A 16,203-nucleotide genomic window follows, 5' to 3' on the forward strand; every position below is an offset into this window, starting at 1 on the left:
TTGAGCTGAGTTTTTTCCCCCCAAACTAAATACTGTGAAGATCAAAGCCATCATCTCCAGTCTTAATCAAAATGTTGTATGCTCATCATCATCATGCCATTCTCCCTGGAAAGCTTCAGGTCCAATTAGACTGAAGAAGGGTCTCGACCCGAAACGTCACCGTCACCGGCCTACTCCTGCACCTATTTTCTATGTTTCTATTTCTCCATACGGAAGCCTTGCTGGAGGTTCCAAACAAAATAGCATCCAGTTTATTTCCCATTCCCGACATAAACTGTGTCCGAAACAGATTACTTGCTTCTAATTTATTCCAAACCCATTTGCAAGCATTTTCTTTGGACTTTAAAAGTGTGGAAACAAGCCCATCGGCCCACTGATTCCACGCCGACCAGCAATCACCCATACACCTGCACTACCCGACACACTAGGTACAATTTACAGAAGTCAAATTAACCTACAAATCCTTGTCTTTGAAATGTGGGAGGAAACCAGGGCACCCAGAGAAAGCCCACGCAGTCACAGGGAGAACACAACAAACTCCGTACAGACAGGACTCATAGTCTGGATAGAACCCGGGTGTCTGACGTTGTAATGCAGCAGCCCTACTGCTGCGACATTGTGTCGCCCAAACAAAGCAAATTTTAGAGAACTATAATATTTGAATCTGCCACAAGGTAGTTATGGAAAGCAAATTGAATTGATCCATGATCACACAAGTGATTGGAAGTTAACAGTATAACAAAGACTGGGAACAATATTTTGTCATCAAAAAAATTCCTGGGCTATAGTTTCATCCAACTTTCAAAAAAGTTTGGAGCCGATATTGAAACCTGAACCAAAATCCCTTTTACCACTTCCTTCATCTGACTCCCCGAGCCCCTTCCCTTTCTTCCACCCAATCCCTCAATGTTTAAATTCTTTGTTTTACTACAAGATGTCAACCTTTCCCATCTCTCACTTCTTCCATCATTCCCTCTTTCCCTTGCCCATGCTTTGCACTGCATTGACATCAAAGCCTTGTTAACTAGGCTGAGGTTATGGGGAGAAGGCAGGCAGGCGAATGGAGTTAGGAGGGAGAGATAGATATAGATTAGCCATGATTGAATGGCAGAGTAACTTGATGGGCCAAATGGCCTAATTCTACTCCTATTCCTTATGACATGCATTATTGTATCTTTCAAATACAATTAATTTTAGGTTTAATTATTTCAGTGGTGGCAGGAACTCAACTCGGGGGTGAGCAGGTCCTCAACGCTGTGAGCAATTCTGTTTAGCAAGGGAGGGCGACAGGTAAGGTGACTGGGTTACCGAGTTTGTGTGGCAGGTCTCATCTTTCCAGTTCATCTCAGGAGAAAAGCACAACTCAAGAGACTTCATCAGCCAAGCTGTTTGCTACCAGAGACTGTAGAGGGACAAAGAGCAGTGACATTCATTCCAGCTGGGGACCCAAACACAGTGATGCGCAGACAGAATAAACATCAGAAACAACAGATGGGAGAAGGTGGCAGCCACCTGGTCCATCGAGCCTAAAACCCCTGTCCCACATTACGAGTTCATTCCAAGAGCTCTCCCGTGTTTGCCCCCGATTCGAACTCGGAGATTTACGGTAATGGACCGCTCGTCGGTACTCAGGGCTCTCGTGGACATTTTTCAACATGTTGAAAAATCGTCACGAGTCTTCCCGTGCTTGCCTGCCGTTAGCGAGTCTTCCCGAGTACCTGCCGTTAGCGTTACGAGCCGCTAAGAGACATCCCCGAGCTCCGACGTACCCGCTATGTTCATTCTCCGTGCTTACCACGAGTTTGATTTTTTTTTTAAACTCGGGATAGCTCTTGGAATGAACTCGTACCGTGGGACAGGGCTTGAACACATAATTCGTTAAAATCCCAAATAATCTGTCCAGGCCTCAACCCTTCTATGGCAGTCCCAAATAGCCCATAGTATCACATACATGGTTGCTAGTCTATTTTATATGGGATTTTACTGTCACCCAGTCTATCAAACTGACTATGGTTTTGTACAAGTGCACAAAAGGACACAAATGCTGGAGTAACTCAGCAGATCGGGCAGCATCTCTGGAGAACATGGACAGGCGACGTTTTGAGTTGAGAACCTTCTTCATTGTCACCATGTTTCCAAGTACAGGTGCACAACCTTTTATCCGAAGATCCAAATAACGAAAACCTCCGAATAGCGACATTTTTTCAGTCCTTGAAGAAAGGTCCTTGAAGACGTTCACCGAGGGCGGCCTGCAGAGGTGACAGTGGAACCTCTGGTCGGTCCTCGAAGAAAGGGGAACTAAATCCCCATTCATAAAAGAGAATGTGAGGGTATATTGCGCGGGGGGGTTAATAATTGACAATATGCTGCTACCTGCCCGCTGAGGTTAAAAACTTCCCACGGTAGACTCACGATACACAGTGTATCGTGAGTCTTGCGTGGGAACTTTTTTAACTCAGCGGGCAGGCAGCAGCAAATTGTCGCTCCCTTCAGTTTCACCCCACCTACACCCCTCTGCTTCCCGGCCATGTGTGTGACCCCTTCCCTCCCCTCTCCAGCTCCCCGCTCATTGCACCGGCGCGGGGGCTTTGCACTGTCTTCACGTCGGAGCTAGTGCCAGTCACCGGATACGTCAGGACCAACGGGACACCGACCCCCAGGCCCACTGCAAGCACGGAGAACCCAGAGACCCACAGCCAGCAGCAGCCCAGCCCCGTTCCAATTCCAGAGGAACACGCTCTCCGCTGTCCCCGTAGGGACAGAAGCTGATGGCTCGGGCTGTGACCTCTCCAGCGACCCCCCTGTACAGGAGCTGAGACTGGGAACTGTGGGGTTGTTTGCAGTTGCAGAGGGAGGGGGCAGGGCGGTACAGTTCCCAGTCTCAGCTCCTGTACAGGGGGGTGACCGGAGACGTCAGGACCAACGGGACACCGACTGCAAGCACGGAGATCCCAGAGACTCACAGCCAGCAGCAACTCTAGCCCAGCCCCGCTCCAACTCCAGAGGAAACCGGGTTGCGGATGAGGGGGCGCAGCTCGGGCTGTGACGTCTCCGGCCACAGGAGCTGAGGCTGGGAACTGTACCGCCCTTGCAGGTGAGCAGGAGAATGGGGTTGTTTGCAGTTGCAGAGGGAGGGGGCAAGGGCGGTACAGTTCCCAGTCTCAGCTCCAGTCCAGGGGGGTGACCGGAGACGTCAGGACCAACAGGACACCGACTGCAAGCACGGAGATCCCAGAGACTCACAGCCAGCAGCAACTCTAGCCCAGCCCCGCTCCAACTCCAGAGGAACCCGGGTTGCGGATGAGGGGGCGCAGCTCGGGCTGTGGGAGAACTGCCACTTGTCGCTGTAGCGGCGCATCGGAGAGTGGGTTCCTGTTGGTCCTGACGTCTCCGGCCGTCCCCGTGGACAGGAGCTGAGAGACGTCAGGACCACCAGAAGCCGCACCCCGATGGGCCGCTACAGCGACAAGTGGCAGTTCGCCCACAGCCCGAGCTGCGCCCCCTCATCGGGACACCGACCCCCAGGCCCACTGCAAGCACGGAGATCCCAGAGACTCACAGCCAGCAACAACTCTAGCCCAGCCCCGCTCCAACTCCAGAGGAACCCGGGTTGCGGATGAGGGGGCGCAGCTCGGGCTGTGGGCGAACTGCCACTTGTCGCCATAGCGGCCCATCGGGCAGCGGATTCCTCTGGAGGTGAAGGGACAGGGAGACACAGCGGCTTTTGAGAATGGTGGGCAATCACTTCCAAAGTTCTGCCCACACAGTCAGTACACCTCTCCTACACTTGTCTCCCGCACTAAGATCATCTCGCAGAGAAGGATCCCAGCCTAACCCTCCCTATTCTCTCCTATTCTGCAAGAAAAACCTACATTGAAGACTCAAACTCGCGATCGAGTAACTGCCGGGATCGAGGCGCAAACTCGCGACCTGACGGATACGAGCCGAGCACTCTACCACTGAGCCAGCCGTTAAAATCTACGCTAAAAATCTTCCATTCCGGAAACCGAAAAATTCTGAATTACGAAAAGTGTCTGGTCCCAAGGCTTTCGGATAAAAGGTTGTGCACCTGTACTTTACTTCAGTCTTACACAGATGAAAGCGGATTAAGCACATCTATCAATGTTATGGGAATGAACTGTGTTATTTAGGAAAACAAAGTTATTTTAGCAACAAGTTATCAGCCACTTAATTCTAAAAATACAAGGAAATAGAAGGTAGACACACATGGCTTGAGTAACTCAGCAGGTACGGCAGCATCTCTGGAAAAAAGGAATAGGTAATGTTTTGGGTAGAGACCCGAAACGTCACCTATTCCTTTCGTCTAGAGATGCTGCCTGCTCCGCCAAATTACCCCCAGCACTCCCTCTCCAATTGGATCCTCGACTTCCTCATCCACAGTCCACAGTCTGTCCGTATTGGTGGAAATGTGTCATCCTCGATAACAATCATCACGGGAGCACATCAAGGCTGCGTGCTCAGCCCCCTGATGTACTCACTCTTTCCTCATGACTGGGTAGCTGGTCATGGTGCGAACTCCATCATCAAGTTCGCCGATGACATCACTGTCGTGGGATGAATCACTGATGGCGATGAGTCAGAGTATAGAAATGAGATCGACCGATTGACCAAATGGTGCCAGCACAATAACCTGGCCCTCAACACCAGCAAAACCAAGAAACTGATTGTGGACTTTGGAAGGGGTAGGATGGGGACCCACAGTCCTGTTTATAATCCAGTGGAGTCTTTTACGTTCGTGGGAACCATCATCTCCAAGGACCTTAAGTGGGGGGCTACCATCAACTCCACAGTCAAAAAGGCACAACGTAGGATGTACTTCCTACGGCAGCTGAGGAAACACAATCTGCCACAGGCAATGATGGTCCAATTCTATACGGCTATCGTAGAGTCTGTTCTCACCTTCTCCATCATGGTCTGGTTTGGCTCAGCCACCAAGCACGACACCTGGAGGCTGCAGCAAATCGTCCGATCAGCAGGGAAGGTTATTGGCTGCAATCTTCCCTCCATTGATGAACTGTACACTGCACGGGCCAGGAAGCGAGCGGGCAAGATCATCTCTGACCCCTCTCACCCTGGCCACAAACTCTTTGAATCACTCCCCTCTGGAAGGCGACTCCGGGCTGGAAAAGCTGCCACAGCCAGACATAAAACGTTTTTCTCCACGAGTAGTTGCTCTACTCAACAGCCAAAAACCTGTAGTCTCCCTTTGATCTGGAATTTTTTTGGTTCACATGCTTGATCAATGGTGTTTAATCATTAATGTTTTATTATTATTAATGTTTAGTGTTTTCGGAGTGATTTGTAACTGTCATTGTATGTCATGTTGTTACTTGTGGGCTTGGAATGGGAACAGCTCCATCTGAGCAATAAGAAATTGCAGCGAATTGTGAACACAGGCCAGGCCATCACACAAACCAGCCTCCCTTCCATTGATTCCATTTATATCTCCTGCTGTCTCGGCAAGGCCAGCAGCATAATCAAGGACAGGCCACTCCCTCTTCCCTCTCTCATCAGGGGAAAGGTATAGAGTGTGAAAACACACACCACCAGATTCAGGGACAGTTTCTTCCCAGCTGTTATCAGGCAACTGAAACCATCCTACCACAACCTAAGAGCAGTGCTGAACTACTATCTACCTCTTTGATGTCCCTCGGACTATCCTTGACTGGACGTTGCTGGCTTTACCTTGCACTAAACGTTATTCCCTTATCATGAATCTATACACTGTAAATGGATTGATTGTAATCATGTATTGTCTTTCTGCTGATTGGTTAGCATGCAATAAAAAGCTTTTCACTGTACCTCAGTACACGTGACAATAAACCAAACTGAAGTTCCTACACTCCTGTTTTAAAGGACAGCCCCCAATAACAAAACCGTATCCCCTCGTTGGAGATTCAGCCACTACAGGAAGCACTGGCATCTACCTTGAGGAGATTTTGCTTGGGTAGTTTACACCCCAGTGGTATGAACATTGACTTCTCCAATTTCAAGTAGTCCTTGCTTTCTCCCTCCTTCCCCTCCCCATCCCAGCTCTCCCACAGCCTACTGTCTCCGCCTCTTTTCCTTCTTCTTCCCGCTGCCCCCCCCACCTCCACAATCTGAAGAAGAGTCTCGACTCAAAACGTCACCTTGTAGCGGCGCCTGCTAGCGCACGCAGATATCGAACCCAGCGTTCGGAAGCCGCGGTCACGTGACTCGGGAGGAGCTGTTGTTTTTGCGCGGTTTTCCCCTTTGTGCGCGTTTAGTTCAGCGCTGACCACCGATGTGGGCAGACGTGTCTGATAAACCTGTATGCTGCAACTTGAACTTTCGAATAAAGATCTGTTGAAAACTCCAGTAGTCGTTTCTCAGGCCACTAAAACCTATTCCTTCGCCCCGTAGATGCTGCCTCACCCGCTGAGTTTCTCCAGCATTTTTGTCTACCTTCTGACAATTCTGACCTTGTTATTTTTCTTTTCTTCTATCCTTTACATTTTTAGTAATAAACTACAAAGTATACCAGATACATTACATTTTAATTCTACAAAGTATACCAGATACATTACATTTTAATTCCAGATATTAAATATATATTACTTGTATTCTTGTATTCAAATTTTATATTATTCTGGTATAAATATATATTATTCGTCTCTACAGCACTACTGTGTGTCAAATAGCTTTCCCAGTCATATTGGCCCAATATCATGCATCGGAACTGGTGTTGGTTCACAGGAAAAGGAGGAGGTCATTTAACCCTCTGGTCTTTTTCTATCATATAATAACATCTTGTTGATGTACCATCTCAAAGTAAAGATCAGCAAATGACTGATCAGCAAATATCAACCATCGGCCGTTGGTAGAAATGCCAAACATCTATAACCTTTTGCATGTAAAATTGCTTCTCAATTTCACTCTTAGAAACATAGAAAATAGGTGCAGGAGTAGGCCATTCGGCCATTCGAGCCTGCACCGCCATTCAATATGATCATGGCTGATCATCCAACTTAGTATCCTGTACCTGCCTTCTCTCCATACCCCCTGATCCCTTTAGCCACAAGGGCCACATCTAACTCCCTCTTAAATATAGCCAATCAACTGGCCTCAACTACGTTCTGTGGCAGAGAATTCCACAGATTCACCACTCTCTGTGTGAAAAATGTTTTTCTCATCTCGGTCCTAAAAGATTTCCCCTTTATCCTTAAACTGTGACCCCTTGTCCTGGACTTCCCCAACATCGGGAACAATCTTCCTGCATCTAGCAAGTTTGAAAGATTGGGTGCTAATTTTTAGGCTTTGATCGCTGGTATTGGACACAACCAGCTGAAATAGTTTCCTCTTATCTAATCTATCAGCTCTTTTGCATTTCAATAATATTTTCATCAAAACAAACCAGAAACGCAACCAGCCTTCAGAATTTAACCCTTCCACAGTAGCTTTGCTCTCATTCCAAAACTCAAAAGATTAAATTCTCAGAAATCAACATATTCTTCCAACAATATTCAGTTCAAAACTGCTCTTTGGATTCCACGTACATTTTCACCAGCTACCCTTTTCAAGTTTAGTCCCTGGCTAACAAGCCCAGCATCTCCTTCGCCATCTCATATTCTATCCACAAAATCTTTACGGTTTTTACATTGCTTCATACTTCTGCTGTGCCTGACTTTTCACTGTTGCAATAATAAAATGAAATAGTAGACGCACGCATCGAATTGGTTGCCAGTTTTGCTGATTAATCTATTAATATAACTCATGTGTAGGATGGAAATGCAGATGCTGGTTTAAACCAAAGATAGACACAAAATGTTGGAGTAACTCAGGCAGCATGTCTGGAGAGAAGGAATGGGTGGGGTTTCGGGTCGAGACCATTCTTCAGACATTGTCTCTTTGAAATAAATGAGAATTAGAAAGACATTTAAAATAAACATACAAGTTATGCTGGTGTTCAATTAATTTTTTTAAACAAACTTCCTGCAACCAACAGGGCTTTTATGCATCAGCCCCAACTCATTGAACAAATGTGCAAAGGCTGTGAACTACAAAGATAATATCACCGACTAGTACATGAATTATACCCATGAGGCGCAATGGATGGTCTTTGGGCAATACACAGCCCAGAAGTCTTATATGAGTCATTGTGCATTGAAACATACTCTTCAGACCAACTCGTGCATACAGACTATGATGCCCCATCTAAACTAGCCCTATTTGTCCGCAACCCTCTAAACTGTTACTATCCATATACAATGCATTATATCCATAATGTTTGGGACAAAGACCCATCATTTGTTTATTTGTCTCTGTACTCCACAATTTGAGATTTGTAATAGAAAAAAAAAAAATCACATGTGGTTAAAGTGCACATTGTCAGATTTTAAATAAAGGCCATTTTTATACATTTTGGTTTCACCATGTAGAGATTACAGCTGTGTTTATACATAGTCCCCCCATTTCATGGCACCAGAATGTTTGGGACACAGCAGTGTCAGGTAAATGAAAGTAGTCATGTTTTAGTATTTTGTTGCATATCCTATGCATGCAATGACTGCTTGAAGTCTGTGATTCATGGACATCACCAGTTGCTGGGTGCCTTCTCTGGAGATGCTCTGCCAGGCCTGTATCGCAGCCATCTTTAGCTTGTACACTGCTGTAATTTCTACACGGTGAAACCAAAATGTATAAAAACGGCCTTTATTAAATCTGACAATGTGCACTTTAACCACATGTGGATTTTTCTATTACAAATCTCAAATTGTGAAGTACAGAGGCAAGTAAATAAATAATAGGTCTTCCTCCCAAACATTATCATTATCAACCTTTATTGTCATCTTGCAAAGCAGCAGTTGTACAGTGCAAAATGAGAAGACGTTTCCCAGGGAATACTGGAGCATTGCAAATAAAAACTTAATCATTTCACGCATAAATAAAAATGATTAAAAAAAAAACAATCCAGTTCCTGATAAAAACAGTACGAATAGTTCAAAAAAGTGCAGGTAAAAGAGCAACATTAAAATACAAGTAAAAACAGTTTTTAAATCCAGGGGAACTGGCCTGGAGACCCAACCTTTTTTTATTACTCAGTTTCCGTTGTCGTTGGGGCCGCAGTGAGGAGCGGCAACCATCAGGAAGAAGACGGGGACTCCGGTGCAAACGACTTCAAATGTTGTTACTGGACTTGCCATAATTACCTCCTCTGGAGTGGTGGAGGAGCGCTGAACATTGTCTGCTGCTGCTGCTGCTATTAGATTTTTCGGAGGCTCCAACGGCAGGTCTGTGCCCTCTGGCACCGGGAATTCCCGCGGATCCCTGGAGGGAGACCGCTTTTCAGGGCTCTCGCAACGGCGACCCCCCCGCCCGAGTTGCGGGGTTGAAGAGCTCCTGGAGAGCGGGGCCTTTACAGCACCCACCCCGCGAGGCTTTTCCATAATGGCTTTCATCTGCAGGGAAACCGCACGCACGGGGGCTCTAACAGCAACCGACCCGGTGTGCGACCTCGCATACACCCGGCATGGCTTTAATGGCCAAGTCCAATTGCCAGTGCCAGCCGGGGGTTTTGACTTTGAGGCTGACATTGTGGGGGGGGAGGGAATGTGCAGTGGAGACATTATGGGTCAGGATTTGGCCTTCCATCAGATGAATGTGATGGTCCAATATGTTCCCCAAGATACCCCCTGGTGTTGAAGTTTTCGAAAAAGCTTTCCAAAAAGATGTAATGGCTGCAGACAAAAATAGCATTTCGTTTGGACCTCAAGGGGTCCAAATGACAATTAAATGTATCTTGTATCTTGTATCAAAATGAGAAGACGTTTCCCAGGGAATACTGGAGCATCGCAAATAAAAACTTAAACATTTCACGCATAAATAAAAATGATAAAAAAAAACAATCCAGTTCCTGATAAAAACAGTACGAATAGTTCAAAAAAGTGCAGGTAAAAAAGAGCAACATTAAAATACAAGTAAAAAAACAGTCATAAAATGTCCAGGGCAACTGGCCTGAGCCAGTGCCAGAGTTATTACTCAGTGCCAGTTATTAAATTGTCAGTGCAAAAGCAGCAGAATCGGGTGGAGTGACATTGAACCTGTCCAAATGTCCTTCAAATGTTGTTACTGGACTTGCCATAATTACCTCCTCTGGCAGTGCCTTCCACACTGTGAAAACATTGTCTGCCAAATTCCTATTCGATTTTTCCCCTCTCGCCCTAAACCTATGCCCTCCAGTTCTCAATTCCCCTACTAAGGGGAAAAAGACTTTGCATGGTCAGGTCCTCAAGTCATGGCAACTTCCTCATAAATCTTCTCGCCTCTCTTTCCAGCTTAATGGCATATTTCATAAAGCAGGGAAACCAAAACTGAGCACAGTGCTCCAAGCACAACCGCACCAACATCGAGTACAATACACATCGCAGTTAAATATCCAAAACCAAGTCCTAATTACCAAAGTGCCAATGCAACTCAGCAGCTCAGGCAACATTGTCAGAGGGAATGGACAGACAACATTATGGGTCAGGATCCGTCAGGATTCTTCAGACTGAAGGTCCTGGTCCAATATGTTCCCCACAGATGCCCCCTGGTGCAAGGAAGCTTTTTGAAAAAGCTTTCCAAAAAAGCTCCTAATATCCGATACAAATATAGCAAATTATGCACCCACAACGTATGATGAGTTATGGGCTTTGTTAAAAGGTCACCCCCACCCACAGTTAGAAATAAACACTTACTCTCCCCTACATTAGTTGATGACTAACATCTTGATTTGCAGTAAAGATAAATCTATTTGCATTTAATATACTATCTGGAGGGATGAGTATGTGGACATTACAAGAAAGTCATACAAGCAGGAAAATACACAAATGCATTATAGAAAACAAATCAATCAGTAAATCTACTCTTCTATCAGATCAATCATTCCTCCAAACTGGTGCGAACATCCTCTCAGGCAGGACTTTCATATGAAGAAAGACTGGATAGACTCGGCTTGTACTCGCTAGAATTTAGAAGATTGAGGGGGGATCTTTTAGAAACTTACAAAATTCTTAAGGGGTTGGACAGGCTAGATGCAGGAAGATTGGTCCCGATGTTGGGGAAGTCCAGAACAAGGGGTCACAGTTTAAGGATAAGGGGGAAATCCTTTAAAACCGAGATGAGAATTTTTCCCACACAGAGAGTGGTGAATCTGTGGAATTCACTGCCACAGAAGGTAGTTGAGGCCAGTTCATTGGCTATATTTAAGAAGGAGTTAGATGTGGCCCTTGAGGCTAAAGGGATCAGGGGGTATGGAGTGAAGGCAGATGCAGGATACCGAGTTGGATGATCAGCCATGATCATATTGAATGGCGGTGCAGGCTCGAAGGGCTGAATGGCCTACTCCAGCACCTATTTTCTATGTTTATATGTTTCTGCAAATAGCTAAGAATCTCCACACCGCCCCACAGTCTGGGAAATTAGTTTTTAAAAAGATGAGTATGCAGCAGGTAACTGCTCAACAGGCTATTTAATCTTGGTAAGAAACAAACCTCATCTCAGATTTTAAATCCACCCAAAGTGAATCCACCCATTCTCACCTTATGGAAAGAGCAGGGGAATACAGGTGGTTCAATGGTCCAAGAGTCAAAGAGTATAATTGTCATATGTACCAAAAATGGAACAGACATTCTTGCAGCAGTATAACAGATTTTCTAAACAGTGCTCAAAATATATAATAAACAAAAAAGTTAAAGGAATTAAAAACTCAATAACTCGAGGAGGAGCCATCTTGGAGGAACGGCTGCTAACCAGCAGCCGTCCGTTAAACTCGCTATTTAAAAAAAATTTTTTTAGTTAGTCCTGTCTCGTCCGTTTGGAGAAATTGACTTTTTAATGTGGCGGGAAGGGGGCAATTTTATTTGGGTTTGGGTGAATTTGGGGTTGGGGACTGGACATTGTGCCTTCCCCCACAGTGGTATCCATTGTGGGGGGATGATTTTCTGTCTCTACGTAATCCTGTTAGTCTTTGTCCAAGATGGCTGCCGTGAAGAGAGAGTGGACGCTGGCGCGCTTTAGCTGCCGCTGCTCTCTCTTCACATTGTGCTTTTGACTTTCTGTTTTTGGACTGAATTCTGTTTTTAGTTTGTGTCTCTGTGATGTCTTTATTATTTATTTTACTCTGATTATATGTTTATATCCCTGTTAATCTATGTAAGGTGTCCTTGAGATGTCTGAAAGGCGCCCAACAAATAAAATGTATTATTATTATTATTAATAATAATAGTGCAAAACAAAAAGGCCAAAGTCCCTAATGCAACCAAGAGAGTTTGTAGTTCAAAGTTTAGTTGGTGCCAGAGTGTTCAATAGTCTGAAAGTCATTGGGAAGAATTTGTTCCAGAACATGGAGGTTATCGTTTTCAGATTCCTATACCTTCTTCCTGATGGCAGGAGTGAAATGAGAGCGTGGCCTGGGTAGTTCGAGTCCTTGACGATGTTCGCTGCCTTACCATTGCCCCCTTCGATGGTGGGGTGGTCAGTACCCATGATGCACCATGCAGTGTCCACCATTTTTTGTAATCCCATTCCGTCCTGGATGTTGGAATTGTCATACTAGGCTAAGATCCAACCAGGCAATATGCTCACTACTGTACACTTGTAGAAGTTCAAGAGAGCATTTGTCGACATGCCGTATTGCCTCAATCTTCTATGGAAGTAGCGGCATAAATGGACTTTCTTTACGATGCCTCAAAGTACTAGGTACAAATATCTCTCCACCATTGACCCTGTCAAAGGAAGGTGTGTGGCTCCTCTGTCTTCCTCTTGTAAAATTAATCAAGTCAAGTCACTTTTATTTCTATAGCACATTTAAAAAGCAACTCTCGTTGACCAAAGTGCTTTACATTGGTGGAGGTACTAACGTTATACAACATTGGTTCATAGATTAAGTACATACATAAATACATACATGTAGCCCTCCCTCAGAGGACGTCACGAAAGGCTTGAGAGTAAAGATGAGTTTTAAGTCTCGACTTAAAGGAGTCGATGGAGGGGGCAGTTCTGATGGGAAGAGGGATGCTGTTCCACAGTCTAGGAGCTGCAACCGCAAAGGCGTGGTCGCCCCTGAGCTTATGCCTAGACCGCGGGATATTCAGCAACCCCAAGTCGGCCGATCTGAGGGACCTGGAGGTGGTGTGGTGGGTGAGCAGACTTTTGATGTAGGCGGGGACAAGCCCGTTAAGGGCTTTGTAGACATAAAGAAGGATCTTGAAATGTATTCGGAACCGCACAGGGAGCCAGTGGAGAGAGGCCAGGATCGGGGTGATGTGGGCCCTTTTTCCGGTGCCCGTCAGGAGTCTCGCTGCGGCGTTTTGGACCAGTTGCAGGCGGGACAGGGAAGATTGGCTGATGCCTGTGTAAAGGGAGTTGCAGTAATCGAGGCGGGAGGAGATAAATGTGTGGATGATCTTTTCGAGGTCATCAAACTGGAGGAATTGTTTTATTTTAGCTATCGTCCGAAGCTGGAAGAAGCTAGCTTTCACCACGACATTGACTTGTTTGTCAAATTTCAATGCCGAGTCAAATATCACGCCAAGGTTTTTGATGTGAGGTTTGAGTAGTGGGGTAAGACTTCCAAGGCTGCCTGCTATTGTTTTGATTGAGTCCGAGGGGCCGAGAAGGATGACCTCAGACTTATTCTCATTTAGTTGGAGGAAGTTCTGGGCCATCCAACACTTTATATCCTCAAGGCAGTGGGTAAAGTTAAGTAGATTTTATCGGTTTTTGGGCTTCAGGGGGAAATAGAGTTGCGTATCGTCTGCATAGCAATGGAAGGAAATGTTTCAGCCTTGTGGAACCCCGCAGCAGAGGCTGGCTGGGGAGGGGAAAGAGTTGCCTATGTTAGTGGAGAAACTCCTACCTTTGAGGTAGGAGATGAACCAGCTCAAGGCAGTGCCATCAATACCAGGCCCGTATCGGAGACCGTCAATTAGGATGGTGTGGTCGACAGTATCAAATGCTGCGCTGAGGTCAAGAAGGAGCGGGATTGCACAGTCGCCGGAGTAAACAGTGAGCAGTAGGTCATTATGTACCTTCAACAAGGCAGACTGTGTGCTGTGGAGGGCCCTGAAACCCGATTGTAAAGTTTCCAAGATAATATTTGGTGAAGGTAGGGCATAATAATCAGCTCCTTGGTTTTACCGACTTTGAAAGCAAGGTTGTTGTTCTGGCATCATTCAAATCTGACGACCGATCTCCCTCCTCTACTCCGAGTCATTACCGGTAATTCGACCAACAGCAGTGGCGTCGTTGACAAAATTAAAGATCCAGTTGGAACTGTGTTGGACGACTCAGTGGTGGGTATAGAGAGAGTAGAGCAGGGAACTGAGCACACAGCCTTGAGCTGCTCCTGTGGTATTGGCTATGAAGGAGTTATTGGTGGCACAATGGCACATCACTTAGGCTGCTGTACTGCTCAAGCAGCCCAGGATTTGATCCCGACAACTAGCGCTGTGCGAGGTAAACATTCTTCCAGTGACTGCATGGGTTTCCTTGCGATCCTCTGAGTGTCCTCCCACATTCTAAAGATGTGCTGGTTAGAAATTAAGTTGGTGACTACAAATTGCTCCTTGTGGGGGTGGAATGGAAAGAATGTGTGGGGGAAATTAATGGGCACAAAAGAGACAGCAACCCAATTTGGAGAATGAGACGGATGGGAATGCTCTGGGAGTTGACAGCAATTTGATGGGAAAATGGCTCAAATACTGTAACAGTGATTATGAATATATACATACAAGCAGTTGGATTGTCATTTCTCGGAGTTGCCGCAGAGAGAACAATCGCCCAAAGAACTACCTTTGTGTCTTGTGGTTCCAAACCTCCTAGTTTTCGCTTTGCAATTTAAATGTTAGCCTTAAAGATTAAATTACTAATTCACCCACACACACACACACTTCACTTTCACAAAGACCCAAGAGAGTGCTGTTTGACTCATGTCAAACAGGAAGTGCCCAAATAAGTATCTGTTGGTTGGAAATCCCTGTGTCGGAAAACCCATGGTCAGTGAACGTAATAAAACTGGCACAAAAATAATACACATGACCAGTTCCATTCCTTTCATCGGGTATTTGGGTACATTCCCACTTAAATACCCTAGTAAACCGAGTAGGTACAGTCCTGCTACAATGATTTGAATATAAATAACACTGTCACACACACACACATTAGAAGCGCACCCCACTTTACAATGAAATTTAAAATCGGATGCAAAAAAACCTTTGCTTTTGTCTTTCAGATGTACATGGTTAGTTTGTTTGTCTCATTCAACACAAAATATGAATACTGAAAATAATCATGCTAAATTCTTTTCAAACCAAAATCGCACAGAATTCTGTCATTTTTGCTGTAACAATTGATAGAAATATATTCTACAAATGATATACAAAAAGATGTGACATTGTTGTTTCCATTTACATTTTACAACCAATACAGCTTCAAGTCATAGTAGTAAGAAAGAACTGCAGATGCTTGGTTTCTTGGTCCTCCAAAATATTCCATATGGAATTTAAACTGGAGGTGGTGGAGGGGGGACTTAAGCCAGAAAGGGTAACATTTTGTCGCCTATTTCCTTCGCTCCATAGATGCTGCTGCACCCGCTGAGTTTCTCCAGCTTTTTTGTGTAACCTTCGATTCTCCAGCATCTGCAGTTCCTTCTTAAACACAGGGTAACATTTTGTGTCCAGCTTCAAGTCATGATGTCAAAATGTACCCAGTTTTAAGAGAATTAAGAATAGGCTGTTCAACTGGAAATTTCCAGGGAGGAAATTGAGATATACTTACCAGCGATACTTTTTACTAATGTAACAAAATTATGTATCCGGCCCAATTTCTGGATCCCACAATGGAATGGGAGGACAAAGGCTTCGTTCCACCCCCATTATTACCCCCATGGTGATAACAAAGGAAAGAATCGTATGTTGCAATTCCATTCCATTCCCCCCTCTCTTGCACTCACGTTAAAGTCGGCTCCGCTCGCAGACTCCGTGCCTTTCCTCTCCGGTCACATTGAGCAGACCTCGTCCTTTGTCTCGCCCGCTGGTGGAAAGTCAAGCAGCTCACAGGATATTTGATGACATGTTTTTCTCTCTCTCTCTCTCTCTCCAAGCCCGACCCCCACGCTTACACCGCGGTGCCACCTCTCCCCGTCGCTACGTTGGTCTAATGCACGGAGTGTTTCATAAATCC

General features: G+C 45.5%; 1 protein-coding gene across 1 annotated transcript in view; it reads right to left on the reverse strand.

Annotated features, from left to right (window-relative positions):
- Nucleotides 1-16,203, reverse strand: part of si:dkey-118j18.2 (uncharacterized) — a 55,081-nt gene extending 38,878 nt beyond the window's left edge. Inside the window, exon 1 of the mRNA XM_055650946.1 lies at nt 15,974-16,203. The gene's annotated coding sequence lies outside the window, so the exon portion shown is untranslated. The remainder of the gene's footprint in view (nt 1-15,973) is intronic.

Source organism: Leucoraja erinacea, chromosome 2, assembly GCF_028641065.1.
Source record: "Leucoraja erinacea ecotype New England chromosome 2, Leri_hhj_1, whole genome shotgun sequence".
NCBI lineage: Eukaryota > Metazoa > Chordata > Chondrichthyes > Rajiformes > Rajidae > Leucoraja > Leucoraja erinaceus.